The sequence below is a fragment of the Vombatus ursinus genome, unplaced genomic scaffold (genome assembly GCF_900497805.2).
Source record: "Vombatus ursinus unplaced genomic scaffold, bare-nosed wombat genome assembly UNPS02004337.1, whole genome shotgun sequence".
Lineage (NCBI taxonomy): Eukaryota > Metazoa > Chordata > Mammalia > Diprotodontia > Vombatidae > Vombatus > Vombatus ursinus.
In genome coordinates, this window is record NW_020944115.1 from 653,702 (window position 1) to 672,924 (window position 19,223).

Below are 19,223 nucleotides of genomic sequence, written 5' to 3' on the forward strand. Positions count from 1 at the left end.
CGATATGCTTCAGTCCATCCTCAGACCTCCAGGGCCAGAAGGAGCAGTTGGCATGCTTTTCCTCCTCACTTCCCTTTCCAGACCCTCCACCTGCCACCATCAACTCAGCCAAGTCTACTCTAGTCTGGCCGGATCTTTGTTGCGGTCGGGCTTCCAGGTCACTCATGTGCCTTTACTTCTTTTTCTCTCACTCTCTTCTTAACTCTGCGGTTGGGCTTCTGACATCATTCAAATGAAACTGTTCTCTCCAACGCTTGAATGGCCTTTTCTCAATCCTCATTCCCCTCAGTCCTTATGTAGTCATTGATATTGTTGATCACCTCTTTGAAGATGATATTTTCTTCTCTCTAGGTCAGTGGCTGACACATAGTCTTCTTGCCTACCCCAGCCCCTGCCTCTCTCAGACACCTGATTGGGCTGCCCAGTTCCTCAACCTTCTCGACTCCCGTGACTCTTGCCTCTAGGCTATTTTAGTCACACATAGGAGTGGGCAAACCTTGGAACTTGCCCCATCCCACCCCCATTGAGGTGTTAGAAATCCTGGTAATAGGTCTGTGTTTTTGTTTTTGTATTTTGATGGCAAGTGGCAGCTACTTCAGGAGGCCTTTCCTGGGCCTCCCCTGTGCCCCGCCCCAGATCCTGGTGCCTTCTCCTCCAAGCTTTCCTTGGGTTGGTTTCGCATCAACCTGCTGATGCAGCCCTTGTTTCCCCAGTAGACTGGAAGCTCCTCAGGAGCAGGGACAGCTCCACTCGGACCTTTGCATCTCTAGTTCCTAGCCCAGAGGTGGCACTTCATTGATGCTTATTGGTTGATTATTGCAGTTGGAAATATGAGTATAGGGTTCCTGCAAGAGGGCAAGGCTAGAGATAGAGACCTAAGGGTCATGATCGTTGTCATAATGGTGTACATTTATATATCAAGCACTTTACAAATATTACAGAATCTCACCTAATCCTCACAACCACCCTGGAAAGGAGGTGCTATTATTATCCACATTTTTAAAGAGGAGGAAATGAAGCAGACAGAGGTTAGATGTTTGGCCCAGGGTCACACAGATGGTAATAATCTCAGGTTGAGATTTGAACTCAAGTCTTCCAGATTACAGGTCCAGTGCCCTATCACTGCACCAGCTAGCTGCCTCTCTAGAGACATCTCTACAGATGTCATGGTTAGAACCATGAGAGAGAGGCTTAAGAGGAGATGGCCAAGGTCAGAGCCTTAAGGAGGCCCCACCTTTGCTAAACTGGGCCCAAATGGAAACCTGAGTAGGACTGCCAACTTTAGATATATCACATTAAGATACTATGCCAGTGCTCTCCCAACTAACTTTGGCCATGGGAAGAGAGCTGGCACTTGGAATATGTAGGTGGAGCCCATAAGTGCTGACTCTGTGGAACAGGGGCTTACTGAGGGGATGGGCCACCCCTTGTATGAAGGGCAATTGGAGTCATCTTGGAACAAACATAAGCCTATTTTCATAGCAGAAAAAAATTGCTTCCCTCAAACAAGACTTTGAAATGCAGATTTTTGGGGGAAATATACATATTTTTAAATATATATTTTATATGTAAATATATACACACATATGTATGTGTGTGTGTGTCTCTCTCTCTCTATATATGTGTGTGTGTATGTATTTGTATATGTGTGTGTTGCCTATGGACCATTTGACAGAGTAAAATATTGCCAGCACAAATGTTTTCTCAGAAAGTCCCTGCATCCACATTGCCTGGGCTATCCAGTTTCCATCACACAGGTGAAAGAGAGCTGATGTTGACCTGTTATCTATCGGAGATGGCTGGGATGCCAACTTGTGCTTCCCTTATCACTATCCGTCATCCATCACATGCCTCTCCATTCCCAGTGCCATAGTGAGGGTGGGCTGCCATTGTCTGCCCACACTGAGAGAAGAGAGAATTCCTCTGCTTCAGTTGGCTGCCTGTCTCCCAGGTTGTCATTCTCCATCATGGGGGGCCTTGGACTTTTCCTCAGGGAAATTTCTTTTTATTTCCTAGAAATCTGATGAACTACCAATACACCCATTATTAAAAATTGCTGCTGCTATGTGAGCTTCCAGTTGTTGAGGCCTAGTACCGGTGGTCATCCCTCAGTTCAGTGCTAAAGGACCTGGAATGCCTCCCTTCAGTTTGCCCTCTATAAACTGACTTTCATTCTTTCTTTCATTCACACACAGAGAAACAACAATATCCAGAGTTCCTCCCCCTCGCTGCTCTGTCACCCTCTGTCTCTCTCTCTCCGTCTCTTTATCTCTCTCTGTCTCTTTGTCGCTGTTAATCTTTCAGATTCTTCATGTTCTTACTTTCTCATGCTTTCTTTTTTCTTGGCATTCCTTTCTGTTTCTCTGAGGGAAAAGGAAACAGATTAATTATTTCTCTCTGTTTCTTTTCCTTTATCTCTCTGGTACATTCTTTTCTAAGCATCAGGTATCACAATGTAGCCAAGTTGCCAAGACACTTGTTTTTACTTGCTCTTCTTATCAGGAACCGGAGGGAGAAAAAGCCTCCTTCCTCCTCACTCGGGGTTCCGCAGAAGCATAACCTTGTCTTTGGTTACTTCTCAGGCTCTGCCCTCAATGTTGGAAGCTCGAGTCCTGCCTGAAGCTCCCTTGTTCTCATCATTTTTGCTTTTAGATTAAGGAGTTTACGGAAGGTAAATGGTTACTAAAATCATAACGTGCTCAGAGCCCCTAGTTGGGAAAAATTCAGAATGTCTTATTAATCTCTGTCCTACCTCAATTCATGCTATCACTGCAAGCTAGCCGCTCTTGTTCCATTTTCCTTTGTCCACCAAAGACTAATTATACTCAGACGGACAATACACATTGGTCATGATTGAACATGAATTTCTCTGTAATGGAAAGCACTTTCATAGACCAAGTGAGATGAAAAAGTTATAATAAACTTAAATAACGTAGAAACTTAGGAGTGAAATTTCCCCTATATGCAGGTAGAGATAAAACGGAGGAGAAAGGGAGAGAGCTAACGTTCTTTTGCATCAGCCACATTTCTTTCAATAGACAGAATAGCAAGCAAGTGAAGCTTTAGCTGCATCAATGTCCATGGGGGGCCCAGAGCTCTGGGCCTGGACACAGGAAGACCTGGGCTCAGATCTGGCCCCTGACACCTAGAGTCTGGAAGACTTGAGTTCAAATCTAGCTTCAGACACTTCCTAGCTGTGTGACCCTGGGCAAATCACTTCACCTCAGTCTGCTTCAGCTTCCTCAACTGTAAAATGGGGATCATAATAGCACCTACATCCCAGGGTTGTTGTGAGGTTCCAATGAAATATTTGTAAAGCACTCAGCACAGTGCCAGGCACATAACAGGTACTTAATAATTCCTTCTTTCCTTTTTTTCCTCCCTTCCTCCCTTCCTTCCTTGTTTCTTTCTTTCCTTTCTTTTTTTCTTCCCTCCTTTCCTCCCCCCTCCTCCTCCCCCCCCCTCCCTTCCTTCCTTCACCAGTCCTCAGTCCAAATGTCCACCATCATGGTGCTGTTGCCATCCTGGCTCCATTGCCTTGCAGTTCCATCCTCTGATGGACTCCCGGCAGACTGCTTGACTTCTCTGTCCAATGGCCCTTCAAAAGCTTTTACCGCCATGAGAAGACTGCCAGTAGGCCCAGCAATCATGGAAGCTCCAGTCCCTTCCTGGGCTCCAAAGACTCCAAATACCAGTTTAGGGTTTTAGTGCTTTTACCCGCTCTCAGGGAAGTCTTTATACCTTTCTTTCACACTTTCTTCTTTCTTTTTCTCTTTTTTCTTTATTTCTCCCTTTCTCTCATCCTTTGGTCCCTCATGGGGTCCTTCTTCCATGGGATTCTGATTCTGGACTCAAGCAGAGTCTGGATTAATCTGGATTTATCTGGAATATTTTGACCCTTAAAAGAGGGGAGCCAGATTTTGCTCTCACTCTCTGGCACTTTACACCCCCACTTGGGAGTAGAATTCTAAGGGAAAATGCCTTAAACAAAGCTTAAGCCTGGTTCACGTTGAGGCCCTCCCCTAAGGGATTTACAGTGCTTATACTCAGTGGACAAAATAGGTATCAGGCATTAGACAGTTATAAAGAGATGTTGAAAAGACACCTAGTGGGGACTGCCACATGGCCTCTTCCCATCTGCCCATATGATGCCATCTTCCTTTCAGTAGAGTCACGATGAGATATACTAGAAATACCTTGGAGAAACGGATGAGTCCATGTAGACAGTCCATAACCACCTCCAATCTGCCTGCCCCTTGGAGAATGGCAGCCTCTTTTATTGGAACTGAAAATGGGAGGTACTTAATCAGACTCAAACATTCTTTTCTGATGCTCCTTTGCCAAGGGTTCCCAATGCTATGAAGAGAGAAGCCTTGGCCTGACATGTGGCCTCAGGGAAACAGGCTGTCATCCTTTGTCTTTGCCATTTGTCCCTTTTCATTTTAGGTGAAAGAGATTAATTGCAAGGCTCTGACCTTGTGACTTTTGAAAGGTTGGGGGAATGAAGGTCTAGGAGTCTAAGAGCACTGGTCCATGCTGGGTTTTGCATGCAGCCCAACATTGATGCCCCCAAAGGGCAAGGAGTGACCTTTGGGACCCAGGCCAGTGGTAGCTGAGACAAGGACTCATGTGGTTATACTACATTTGGACATGATGCGCTGAGAGTTGTGCTTGGTCTGAGCCCACTCTCCCCAGAGATGGAGGTGGGATCGGGGAGACTGTGTCCCCTTAGATGTTGTGGGAGAAATATTTGCACTTTAGGAAACATCTCTTTGTAAAAGCTCATTGATATCAAGTAGTTAAATGTAATTGGGGCCTAGTCCCTGGTGGCTAACAGTGGGGAAAATCCACTTGGTAGTGGCGTGAGCCCATGGCATTAGGGAAGAGACACCCCAGCCTTCAGAGTACTCCTAGAACCCTGATGGGCAGATGGGAGAGTAAGGCAGAGCAGGCTCCCTACATACCAAAGATGCATGAGAACATGATAATAAATAGTGCCGAAAACAAGCAGCCTTGGATGTGGACTGCATGAGTAGCTTAGAAGCTTGAGGTCTTATGAGCAGCCAGGCTTGGCTTTTTGAGCGCATTGGGTTCAGGGTGATCTTGTCTATCCTGGAGAACTGGCCCCTACTGTGGAGCCCCACACGAGCGTTTGGCCAATGGCCTGTTTCCATTTTGGCTTGGTAGCTCCAAAGTTTCTCAAGAAGTGAGAAACTCTTCTCTTCTCTTCTCTTCTCTTCAGGCCTTTCCCTCTCTTTTTCTATCTCTTGTGCTTTTGTTCTTTCAGTAATTTTCATTTCTCTTCCTATCTCTGCCTCCCACAGGCACTTTCTACCGTTTCTCTTTTTCTTTTCTTTTTTCTTCTTGTCTCCATCACTTATCTGTGTGACCTTGGACAGGTTAGTTAACCTCTCTGGGCCTCAGTTTCCTGATTCTGTCAACTGAGGGGACTGAACTAGATGCCTCCAAGATCCCTAACTTTTCTGACCCTATGAGTTCATATTGAAGAAGTTTATGGTTTGCAGTGCCATCTAGTGGTGAAAAATCCTACCTGTTGACAAGCGAGGAGGTACTCCCATCCGGAACGTAAGAAAAATGGGCATGCACAATGAAATAAAACCTTTTTTGTAAATTGCAAGATTGTAAATGGTGGTGTGCATGCCTATAAACTGTTGCTATTGACCATTTGTTAAACCCACTCCAAAGACCTGGATATTGACTTTAACATCACAATGACTTTGTTGTCTCCGTGTTTGGGGTCCTTCTGAATCTTCTTCTCGCTTTTGGCCATTGACCTAAGCAGGTGATGCTCTGGTTGGTCATTGGTAATTTGTTCCAGTATCAGTAGTCCATCATTTCTGCTCCATTCTGGGCTTTGGGTCGGGCATCGATCCTTCCCATATCCAGTGACACAGCCACAGCTGTGTTCTACAGCCGTTTGCTGACCTTTGGTTTTTTTTTTTTTTTCCTCTCTCCACTCTCAAATGCATCTGCCAACATTAAGCACCGTTTCCCCTCATGCTCACCTTTGCACTGAAGTCATGGATTATGTTGTGAACCCCTTGGGTAATTTAATATACTACTCATCATGTTCTTTTAGATCTACTCAGTAAATGCTTACAACAAATACAAAGCTCTACATCACAGCAGAAACAAACCTTTAGTGCTGCAAACACGTTCATACTTGCTAGCATGGAGGAAAAAAATCAATTTTTAACATAACTGGGCTTAAGGCACCATTCTACGGTTTTGAGCACAGTACCCTGGGACTGGGCTGTGGAACTCCCAAGGGGTTCCCAGATCACTAAAAGAGAACCACTGAGGTCAATGCTGACTTAGATTGGAGGCTCTTCTCAGTTTCCTCATTATATTTCTCTACTTCTTTGTCCTCTATCCACTCGATGTCGGACTTTTGCTGTTGCTGTTCAGTTGTTTTTCAGTCACGTTCGGCTCTTTGTGACCCTGTTTGGGATTTTCTTGGCAAAGGTCCTGGAGTGGTTTTCCATTTCTTTCTTCAGCTCATTTTATAGGTAAGGAAACTGAGGCAAACAGGGTGAAGTAACTTGCCCAGGGTCACACAGCTAGAAAGTGTCTGAAGCTAGATTTGAACTCAAGTCTTCCAGACTCTAGGTCCAGTGCTCTATCTTCTGAACCACCTCGCTGCCTCCTTTACTTAAGTAACAGACTCCCTAAAAACTAGAATAGCCCAAACATACAGTCAACAAACATTTATTAAGCACCTTTTGTGTGTTAGGTACCGTGTTAAAGGCTATTTTTTCCTCCAGATCTTTTATTTCATTTTTTATCTCTTTCCCCGACCCTCCCTTATTTTTGAGGTTCAGAGACCTGCATGTTTAGGTCCCTCTATGTCACCTCAGGACAGAGTGTTAGGATCACTCCCAGGGAGTTCCGGCTACGTGCATCTTTAGCCCTGGAGCCTGGGTAAGTTGCCTGAGCTGGGGCTGGCTTTGTTGATGGCTCCCTTTCCTATTGCATGGGAGATTCTGGCTAGAATCATGTTTTTTACCTTTCCTTATATCCCCAACATTCAGCACAGTGCTTGGCACAGAGGGAGTGCTTAATGCATGATAGTCAATTGATTGATGGATGGACCAAAAACAAGTACGCATAGCTTATATGCGACTCTGTGTGCACTCATGTTCATGTATGGTAGGGTGTGTGTGTGTCTCTGTGTGTGTGTGTGTGTGTGTATGTGTGTGCATGTGTGACAATTTCAGATCTCTGTTTTGGGAATGTCAGTTTGGTAACTCTGTAGGGGCTGGATCAGAGAGGTCAAAGACTACAGTCAGGGAGACCAGTCAGTAGTGTCACATGGTTGACTCCTATTGAGCTTGTGGTCCCCTAAACCCCCGAGATAATTTTCCTGTCTGTCTCATGGACCTGTTCCATCATTGTTCCCCTCTCTGTTGGATGGGGGGGGGGTTCCAAGCAAGACCTTCACTAACAGGAAGAGCGTCTCTCTCCCCATTCACTTATAGGGACCTGCTTCTGATAGTTTTTAGTTGTATGACCTTGGCCAAGTCATTTACTTCTCTGGGTCTTAGTTTCCTTATCTGTAAAATGAAGAGGTTGAAGTAGATGGCCTCTAAGGTCACTTTGAGCTCTAAATGCCTGATCCCATCATCCTATGACCTTATGCCGATCATGTCACCTTTCTGGGCCTCAGTTTCCCCATCTGTAAAGTGAGGGAGTTCTATTAAGTTGACATTTAAGGTCCCTTCCTGCTTTAGCTCTATGTGCCTATGATCCTCACTAACTTGTGGCCCCCACCATGCCCACTGACAAGGGACTATATTCGAACCCCAAAGGGAAGCCCCTTCTTTACTCACTTTCTCACTCCCCTTTCTCACTCATGAGTGAGACTCGTACTTGAAGTGAGTGCTTCTAAAAAAAGCACGTGCTCTCACATATATGTGACTAGGAATTTGAGGGTAGGATGGTGGCAAGGAAGAGTAGAAATAGAAACCCAGGGACACATGTGGTCTGCTGTAAACGGTCAATGCTGTGGGATTCCATGTGACTCGTGTCCCCAGGTGGGGGAGGGGGGAGTGGGGTGAGGGCTGCGGGGGTTGGCGAGGTGGTAGCAGTAGGTAGGTAATCCTACCTTGAGGCTTTGCCCAGTAGGGCTTAGTCAAGTGGGTGTCCATGGGGGCTGGTGGGAAGGTGGGCTGTCAGTGATAGTGCCTGGGTCAGGCCTTGCCTGTTGTTTTGGCCCCCTGTGGAGGGATGGTTCCCTGCTCTCCCTAACCTTATAGTCTTGTGCTAGTCCCTGACAGCCTGTCGCCACCACTCCTTGGCCATCCCCTCGATTTGGCTGGTTGGGTGCTGCCCTTCCAAAGCCAAAGGAGGCTGTGGGATCCATTGGTCTCGTCTCACACTTACTCCTGTAGGTCCATCAGACTGGGAGCTCCTTACCTTTCTTTGTATCCCCGGCGCCTAGCACAGTGTCTGGTACACAGTAGGTGCTCAGTCAGTGCTTTTTGATCGATCGTAGCCTTCTGGCACCACAGGACCCTAAACTGATCCAATTCCCTTATTTTACAGGTGAGGGAACTGAGGCCCAGAAGCTAAGTGATTTGTCCAAGGTTCCACAGGTAATAAGTATGGGGGAGAGGGCTGGGAACCCAGAGCCTTGGCTGCTCAGCCCCTTGCAACGTTGGCAGGCTGCCTCCCTAAGCCTGCCTTCTTCAGGTTGATCTCTGAACCCTGCCCCTCCCCGCTTCTCTGCCACTATGTTGGTTTGGGGCAGCAAAGCTCAGCTTCCTCCCATCAGGAGGGCTTGGAAGGGAGCTTGGGGATGGACTCAGAGCCTTCCAGTGGCAGGGGCCACACCTCCAGGCAGTTTGGATGCCCTAGGGCCCCCGGCCTTGAAGGAGCCAGCAGAATGGCTCCAAAGCGGCAGTTCTCATCTTGGCCACAAGGTGTCACTATAGGATCGGGAATGAACCCGTTACATGGCCCCGTGACAGCTGCCTGGGCCGCAGGGGGAGCTTACATAAGGGCTCGTGCTTTGGCCACTGCGTCATGGTCTAGCCGAAAAAAGAATGCGAATGATTTGACTGCATTTCCCACTCACACTGTTAACGCTTTCTAATGGTGAATGTGAAGGAGAAGAGTTAAGGAGCCTTCAGGACCCAAGTGAGGGGGGTCAGAGGAGCAGAGCATTTTAGACGGAACTGAAAAGTTCCCCATTTTACAGACGGGTTCTCCCAAGCCCCTTTTGTACATTTGGGGAAACTGAGGCCCATGGAGGTAAGTGACTTGCCTAAGGTTACCTCAGGAAGTAAGCATCAGCGATAGGATTCGAACCCAGGTTCTCAGGAATGAGTAGTCTGGAGATTCAGCTGTGTGTGGAGGTAGAGGGTTCCACCCCACACCCCACTATGCATTCCCTGTGTCACCCTGGCCAAGTCATTTCACCTCTCCAAGCCTCAGTTTTCTTAGCAGCAAAATGAGGAGATTGGTTCAAATGATCTCCAAGGACATTTCCAGCTCTGCACCCTCCTCCATCTTACATTGTCTGTCTGTATGTGTGTATGCATGTACGTGCACAATTCGCATATACACAGATATGCACACACACGTACACACACACACACACACATAGAGTTCAAGCTAAGGACAAACCCCTTTTTCCTTAGGAATCCTTTGGGCAAAGGTACAGCCAAGATTTCATATGAAATTTATGGTCAAAATTCACCAAGCCTTCCTCTAACTCCATCCATGTGCTAGGCGAGATGGAGACAAAGGTAAAAATGAAGCCCTCCCTGCCTTCAAGAAGCTTATTATATCCTACTAGAAGGATACAATATGAACTCAACTTCCTGGCTGTGTGACCCTGGGGAAGTCATGCAACCATTCTGTGCCTCACTTTCCCCATCTGTAAAATGGGGAAATAATAGCACCTATCTCCCAGGGTTATTGTGAGCACCAAATGAGTTAACACAGGTAAAGCATTTTGCAAACCTTAAAGCTCTCTATAAATGCTAACTGTAATATTAATTAATTAATATTAAGTAATATAAAGTCATTTTCAGAGTAAAAGAGTGCTAACAACTGGGGACAGACTCAGAAGAGGTCTCATGTAGGAAGTGGCTTCTGATCTCTGCTTTCAAGGATACCAGAGTGTGAGGGAGGAGAGAAGGGTTGGATTCCTACACACAAACCATTTGGAATTCATTTTACAAAAGAATTTCATCAAATGACTGGAGTTTCTACACCAAGAGCCTAGAATCTCCGTGGGAAGAGGCTATACTTTTAGCTCGGTCAGCCTCCTCGCCCCCCAGTGCCTAGGCCAGGGCCCTGAACATAGTAGGTGCTTGATGAAGTATCTTTTGAATGAAGGATTTGAAAGAGCCACTATGGGCCTATTGTACATTTTCTACCTAACCCAGGTGGCAGAGCTGGCCCGGCCCAACCTCTCCAGGCCAATGGGCCCTTGGGTTGAATGCCCTTCCTCGCCTATTCCTATTCCACTGTTATTAAGGAAAGTGCAGAATGACAGGCACCTATTGTCCTATGAGGACAATGGATGAAGTTGCAATTCACAGCAGGAAAGTTTATAGTCCTAATTGCATACAGAGCACATCCCTTAACCCACTTACAGGGGAGACATTGCCAGTTCCCTTTGAGAGTTCAAAAACGGACCATTAGGTATGTATTCATACGCTAATAAGCATTGCAGTATTTAAGCCTGTTTTTCTTTTAAACTAGGAAAATGAGAATTGAGTAGTAGCAATGGAAACATATAAAAGTAGTAATTACCTTCTTCAAGGTGCAACCATTCCCATAAAGACATCTTAGCTACAGGCTCACTCACTGTTGTTCCATTGGAGATGGTGGGGAAGAAGGCACTAGTCCACTCACTTGTTCCCCCGAGGTACTGACCTTCAAAAGGCAAAATCTCCAATTGCGTTCCAATCTGTTTCAGGAGAGGAAAGTTTGGCCACAGATGTGCTCAGTTTCCAAAATTATTTTTTTGTGGAAGAATGTGTTTTGTACCTAGGGCTTCCCATGACTTCCATTTCCTTTCCAGTTCCCTTTTGGAACAAAGGATGTCAGAGAGTCAAGTAGAGGGGCAGGAGGCCTGTAGTTCCTTCCTCTCAGGCCCTCCAGAGCCAGGGGGCCCTGCCGATGGCCTTGGCTGGCATCCATCCACCTGGATTGGGGGCCACCATGGCACAGTCTGCCTTCAAAATGCCAGAGCTGGGCAGATTCAAGGTGTCTGTCTACCTTCATGAAGCTTACGCCACAATCTGGCCTTGAGATACAAACTCAGATAACTATAGTTCACTTCAACATTTATTAAGCATTTCCCTTGGTACTGAACAATGTGTGAAGTACTGGGGAGAGCCCAAAGTTGGGATGAGACATTCTTCCTGCTGCCGTGGAGCTTCTGGGTTAGTACGGGGATAACACACAGACATGAGAAACCAGGTGAGGGCCACTGGGGCTGAGCATGCACTCATTGTAAACAAAGATCTTTTTTGGATAACTTTATTTCAATATAATGAGCCTCCTTTGTAACCCGATGTATGGTATCTGCTGCATTTAAGACCTCTGTGCCCAGGACACAAGAAAGGTGAAGTAGAGATGGAGAGCAGGGTGCCCAATGAGAGCTGAGGAGACGAGAATGTTTGCAGGCATGTGGGTGTGTGTGGGTGTGTGGCGGTGGGGGGTGCTGGTGAGGGTGAACAGGAGCTAATCTAGCTCTGGGAACTTATAGCATCTGTTCAGCTGTGGGAAAATGTCCCCGATGAGCCCAGTGGGCTGTTCCATTGATGGTCACTAGAACCAGGCAGGCTCGGGAGCAAGGTAAGAGGCCAAGTAGAAAGAAAATCGAATAAGGGAAGAGGAGTCAAATGCATTAGGGCTGGAGGGGCGGGGGCCAGACAGGCGAGGGGGTCAAATGCCAAGCTGAAGACTTTGCACTTTACCTTAGAGGTCGTAGGGAGCCACTGAGACTCCTTGAGATGGGGAATGACGTGGTCAGACCTGTGCTTTAGGCAGATTAACTTGGCACTTGTGTGGGTGGGTTGGAGAGGGATAAGATTGGAAGTTGGAAAACCAATTCTGTGTTTTCTTTCACAACACAGCTAATATGGAAATGTTTTGCATGACTGCATGTGTAGAATCTATATCAAACTGCTTGCCTTCTCAAGGAGGGGGGAGGGAACGGAAGGAGAGAATTTGGAACTTGAAATAAAAAAATGTTAAAACTGTTTTTACATGTAATTTAGAAAAACTATATAAACATTTAAAAAAAGGAGGAAGACTGATGATGATGCTGTTATAATAGTCCAAGCAAGAAATGATGAGGCTCTGAACAAGGCTGATGATCATGTGAGTGGATATGAAGGGAGGCCCCTGGAGGCATGGGAAGCTAGAATTGACAGGACTTGGCAACCAACGCCGTGTGTCAGGTGAAGGAGGGGAGGGCCAAGAAGGACGCTGGAGTTAGGAAGCTGGGCACCCTGGGCGCCTGGCTGGAGGGGCCCTCAACTGCAATAGGAAGGGTCTGTCATGGGGGCTGGAGTGAATAGATAATGAATTCTCCTTTGTATGCCTTGGGTTTGAGGTGTCAATGGGCCAACTGAGGGAGCTCTCCAACAGCTAGTTGGTGATCTGGGACTGTAGTGCAAGATATTGGGACGTGGGTACCAAGGAGGGGCCACAGTAAAGTGGCCCCCGTTCTCAAGGAGCTTCCGTTCCAATGGGGGGAGACAAAACACGAAGCCGATGCTACTGCAGCTTCTTTAATGTCATCGCCCTTGATGAAATCCTATTGGTCTCTGACACAAACATTTGAAGGCAACAAGGATTTTGGGATCAGGAACCTTCTGGCTCATCAGCGGCTGTGGCTGCTTTGGGGTTGGTGGGGTGGGGAGGAAATAGTCTGGAATGCCTGGAGCACCTGCAGAGACAAAGGATGCTTCGTGGGCTATGGGAGTGGAGGTCAGGGTCAGTGATCGGGGAGGGGGGGGCAGTGCTGCTGCACTTCCCAACCCCTTGGGGGCTATTGTTGGCCCTTGGTGGTGATGGAAATGGCAGACCCCTTCTCCACAAGTGTCATTCCCCTAGATGATGGCTGCCTCGACTCCAAGTCAACCTCATCCACTTTGTTGCTCAACCCTCTTATGGCTTCAGTGGAGGAGATGGATGTCTCCAAAGGCAGCATCAATTTATGCAGTTCTCTTATTGCACTGGAGTTAGTCAGTCTCCTAGAAGCCCCATTTCCTGAGCCATGTAATCTCACCCTGGCACCACGTTGGACCTGTGTCCAGCATGTGCAGTGATCCCTAGGCCCAGGCAAGAGGAGGATTCTTCTTTCCCTCTGCCCTGGGCAGCTGAGGGTATGCATAAATCAGTAACTTCCGCTATTAATAATTAATTGGATGTGAGCTCTACCTAAGAAAGAGAAACTCTATGCCATGCCATCTGTCATCCCAAACAGGAGTTGGCTGGGCATAGGTGGCCAATACATCTGTTCCCAGCCTGAGTACAAGACTTCTATCTCCTGAGATGGCTCTATGCAGAATGTCTCTAGAGTGGAGGCAAGGGCTTGGGCCAGTGGTGCACGGGGACCTCATCTCTAGGACAGTAGGGTCAGGAACTAGAAGAAACGATTTCCTGAAAAATAGAAACTTGAGTAGCAAAGCACAACTTAAAAACACAAAAACATGGTCACCGTTTCTGGAGTAGGAAAGGGCAGGGGAGAGCCCAACACAAATAGTACATGTCTTATATGCTGGGGGTTTCTTAAGTCGATTCATCTGTCAGTAAGTCAACTAAGGAGGAGTAGAAGGTTTGCTGTGCAGCAGTGAGGGCCCATTTGAGATAGTCTGAGTTTGAAGTGGCCCCACTTGGCACAGTGGTGGATTTCGTGTGGCTATGCATGGCAGCACCAGAGTGGGATTGGGGCAAGTGGATGGTGGAAGTGTTGGAGGCCTGAGGAATGGTGGGAGAACAAAGCAACATGGGCTTCAAGGGTGGAGGTCGGGGCACATCATGGTTAGAAGATCCCTGAACATGCCGATTGGCATAACTTGAACCTGGCACGGGCACTTTGAAAATTGGAAAATGCTGTGTGTAAATATCAGGTCTTACGGAGATTGAAATGGGTGTGACATTGGCCCTGCTGCTACAGTGGCCAGGGCATTCCCCCCCCCCCCATCCCCGATCCATACCATGGGATCCATGGGTTTCCCTTCCAAACCTGAGATGGTGATTGACTCCAGTCATCCCACACCAGTTATACTTGGCTCTTCGGGGGAAGGTGACCCTCTGATCCCTTGAACTGCCCACGTTGGATCTTCTCGTCTCCAGTGCTGGCCCTACTGGGGAAGGATTGTCTCCACAGGCCAGGCCAGCCAGATCAAAGACAGCTGGGAAGATCTTCTGGGGCCTTGGGGATTCCACATGGGCATGTCAGTAAGCATGGCTAGCTTTTGACAGAGGGACTGTGGGAAGGTACCCTGGACTTGAGTCTCAGCCCTGCTATGCACCTTCTGGGTCCCCTTGGACAGGCACTAGAATCCTCTGGCTGTTGGTGGAGTCGTCTATAAAATGAAAGGCCTGTGCTAGCTGACCCCTAAGCTACTTTCCAGAGCTGACATTCTATGCTTCTGTATTTCTATTAGAGAATCTTGAACATTCACCAACTCCATCAAGAAACTCAAAAGAAGTTTATGATTCCATCAATTTACCAGGAGAGAAAGATCTGAAATGGCTCAGTGTGCTTGTGGCAGGAGCTTCTAATCTACCCGGCCGAGGGCTTGGATAGGCTGGCCCTTGGCTAGGCCAATGCAAAGAGCTGGGCCTGAAGGGACAAGACATGGCCAGATGACTTTGGGGCCTGTTTCCTGACCTGCTAAATGGGGATTAAGAAGCAGCCTCAGTTTCCTCATCCATAACATGGGGATAATAATAGCATCTACTTCCCAGGGTTGTTGTGAGACTTGTTTGAGGTAATGATGCTGAAGTGCTTGGCACAGAGTAAGCATCATAAACCTTTTTAAAAGCATGACATAAGGGATGAAGGGCTAGCTTTGGAATCAGGGTTCAAGTCTGGTTGACCCAAGTCTTGTCTCTAACATAGACGTACTAGCAGGGTAAACCTGGACACGTGGATTGGCCACTGAGTACCCTAGGTGACTCTCTGAGACTGAAATCTGTGGGTAAATAGCTGATCAGTATTGGTGGAGAGAGTTTACACATTGGAAGTTCCCTACATTGCTGAAAGCACAGGTCTTAATAAAAAAAGGTGGAAAGGGATCGTCATACCTCAGAGGGAGGGAAGAGCCAGCTAACTTGTTCTCTGCCCCCAATTCCTTCTCTTCCCTGGCTGATACTCAAATTCCACTATTAGAGTTTCACTTCTTTAGTTTTTTTCAGGCTACCATTGTTATGAAAGTGGAAATTTCCCTCTATGACCGATAGATGCTCATACCCAAAGCAACCTCTTTTCCAAAAACAATGATGTGAGGGGTGTTTTGAAGATGCCAGTCTGGAAGCATGGTCACTTTTTGCCACTAGAGTGTTCCAGATCCTTCCCTTCCTGAAAGCAGACTTTGTTGAGGAGGTGTGGGAAGGGGAGACAGCATGAAGGAGCCGGACCCTGGGATGCAGCCAGCAAGGATGCAGCAGGGAGGAGCCTGGGGGCTGCTGGGACTGCCGAGGGGCCCCACAGTTAGAGTGGGAAGGGCCCCGTGGGGCCATTGGCACAATAGAAAATTGGGAAAAAAATCTTCTTTTTCTAATTAACAAACATTTCCTTTCTTTTTCCTACCTCCCACCTCCCCCCCATAACAACTCTGCATCGTCCAGAGCAATGAAGTCCCACATTAGCATGTCCAAAATGTCTGTCTGCCTGGGCATCTCTGGTCTCTGGTAGAAGGTGGGGATTGGGTTGGTGATTGCATGGGTCCCTGTGTGGAAGGCTCTCATGCTTGGCTCTTTTTTCTGCCCCTTGAGTTTGCAGATGAGGACCCAGGACCAGAGAGGACTAGAGAGGACCAGAAGAGAACCAGAGCCTTCCTTTAGCCCCACTTGGAGCCCAGGGCCTGGGAGCCCAAACCCCTCCTCTTTCCACTCTGTCCCAGTGTTAGATATTCTCCGGGTTCCCCTACCTGGGTTTGCTGGGGGGCAGCTCTTCCGGGTGTGACTTGTAGGTCTTGGACAGAATAATATCTATCTTGTGGTCCGCCTGAGCCTGGGAAACTGATTCCCTAATGTCTGGATTAAGCGCTAGGCGAGCAGGCTCCCGGCCACATGGCACTGCCGGAGAGCCGGGGTGCAGCAGCCATCTCGCTGGCTGCTAATATAGCGGACGCTTCTGCAGGCACATCTGGAGAACACTTTCGCCTCCGAAGCAAGTGGATTCTAAGAAGCTGGTTGGGGGCTTGCTTCCTCCCTCCCTCCCTCCCTCCCTCGGTCCCTCCCTCCCTCCCTCGCCTATCAGGCCTATCTTAATTAGCCCTGGGCGATCAGCGTGCATCTGCCAAGCCCCTCTTTGGGAAGCTGGAAGCGGGCTGACTTCGTGAAAGCTCCGCGCGTGGAAAGGCGAGGGCTCCCGGCTGAAAGGAGTTTCCATGATCTGGGAGGGGGCTCAGCCCTCCCGCCGCCCGCCTGCCGCAGCCTCTGTCAGCCTAGCTTGCAGCCTCATTATGCAAAGCTGCTCCCTCTCCCCTGATCCTAGCTGACAATGGTGAGCGCATGGTGGCCAGGGCGCGCAGCTCGGCTGCGGACAGCGATGCGTTTGGCGGCCGCCGGCTGAGAAGGAGAGAGGAAGGCGTGCAGAGCGCCAGCTGTGCTCACAGCTGCATCTTCACACAGAGGGCAATCTCTCCTGTGACTAGCCCCGGGCTTTGAGTCTCGCTTCACCTCAGTGGCTGGTTGCTGCGATTCTGATTTCAAGGAGCGCGCTCGCTCGCTGGCTTGCTGGCTGGCTGGCTCGCGTGCACCGCACCGGCTCTTTCTCCTCGGGGCTAGCCGCCGGAGCTCTGCAGCTGGCTGATTCAGCGCGGCAGCCAGGCACGCTGAGGCCTTCTCGAAGCTTCCCGAGCGGGCTCCAGAAAGGCCAGCCCCTTGCTGAAATAGCTGGGGAGTGAGCGTGGATGCCAAGTTTTGGGGATCAGCATCCCAGCCCTGGGCATGGAGATGCAGGCTCCCCAAACGCCAGGATATGGGTCAGATGGCCCAGCCCTGGGAAGGACCAGGTCACCTGGGAAGGGCAGATGCCACAGAGGATGCGGAAACTCACCCCCACTCGATGTTCTCGCTTCCCAAAGAACCATTCCAAATGGTCAGCTTCGTTGCCCGGAGGAGGCTGGATCACCTGCTGGAGGGCAGTGCCAGGGAAGGTGAGTTAGAACGGGGGGCTGGGGCAGAGTGCACCAAGGGAGAGCCAAGCATGGGGACAACCTCCCAGCGCGGGTGTGGCTGAGGGATGGCACAGGGCAAGGACCCCTGAGGACTGCCTCTCACTGTCTGTGGCTCCCTGAGCAAGTCACTGGCACCTGTCTGGGCTTCAGTCTCTAGACTAGAAACAGGGGCTGGGCTAAAGGGTCACTGCCAAGTCACTCCCAGCTCTGCATCTTGTGACCTGTGACATACCTTGAGGCTCTTCAGACCTGATGTGTGCATATGCGGGTATATACATTCATGTACCATGCATGTGCACATACAGGTGTCTGTACAGGCATGCATGTATGCGGTGCATGTGTGTATGTTCGTCACATGTGCATACATGTACGTGCACGTGTACCTTTACATATGTGTGTGTGTGCATGTGTGTGCATGTGTGTGTGTGAGATTTGGGAAAACGTGGTCAGGACTTCAGGAGTGCAGGGTGGTAGAGCCAGTAGGGCTCAGGAGGGGAGGGGAAGTCAGCAGGATGCCCCCCCCCCCCAGATAAAGATGAAAAGGAGAAAAGGAAGACTGAACCCAAGGCAAGGGGAAGGTCAGAAAGAGGAGTAGGAAACGCAGGTGGGAGGGAGAGGATGGGGCGGGAGGGGCCAGACACATGGAGCAAATGACTGCTGACAGCATCACAGCCTCCCTGCCCTTGAGTCCAAAGGGACCTTGGGGATCCCTGGGCCAACTTGCTCCTTGTGCAGAGGAGGGCACTGAGGCGTCTGTGGAGAAGGCCGCATTGGAGCCACAGTTAGCTGTTTTCAAATTCAGTGCTTTCCCTTCCTTCCTCCTCCTCCTCTCCCTCCCTCCTCTTCATGCACAGAGAGTAGAGGAGGGGAAATGGTGTAAGGAAGGCCAGAAAGGGGGATTCGGAACAGGAATTCCTCCTTCAGAAAACAGGCCTGAGCGCCGTGGCCAGAAGGCCCAGGGCTGGGGTGCAGGGGCATGGCTTGGGAGGGCTGAGTGGAGGGGGGGCCAGCTCTGTGGCCACGGCTTTCTTGCTGACATCTCATTTGACCCGGGGGTGGAGGGCAGAGAGAGACGAGGGATTCTGGGAGAGAAATTCAGAAAATGGTCAGAGGGTTGTCAGTGAGTTTTTTCCTGGAGCAGAAGGAAGATGGTGGATGTGCAGATGATTTCGAAGGCTAAGGATGCCATACATAGAAGCGACAGGGAGGGTCGGTGCTGACATGTCTCTTGTACAGATAGAATCTGGGCTTAATCTACACCCTTGCTTGGCTACCCGAAGAGATCTTGACAGCTAGAACCTGCTGGGCCAAATGGAAGAGAATAGTTAAGAAATATAAGTCCCGCCCTAGGGTTAAAACCTGCCCCCCCCCCAAGCTTCCCAGAGGCAGAATGGGCAGGTGTGGCTCACCCATAGTCCCTGGGGATCTGAGTGGCTGAAAAGCTGCATAGATGGCAGCACTGTGCTAGAGAGTTCACAGAAGGAAGGGGGACTCAAGGTGAGGTTGAGAGAGGCTCTCATCTGGCCACACCTGGATATTGGGCTCCAGTGTGGACACCTGGTTTGTGGAAGGACAAACAGTGTTTCCAGAAGAGGCAACCAGGATGGGAGGGTGGGAGAAGCCAGGGAAGAGAGAGGTTTGGGGACCTGGGGGTACTTGATGAGGAGTGCGGAAGCCTCAGGGAGCATGTGGTCACTGGCTTTCAGCATCTGGGGAGGGAGTGGGGGCCCCTTCAGCAGAGCTTGGACTAGAGAACAAAAACAACCAACGTTTGTGTAGCACTTTGGGGGTTAGAAACTACCTAGTCTGGCACACAGCAGG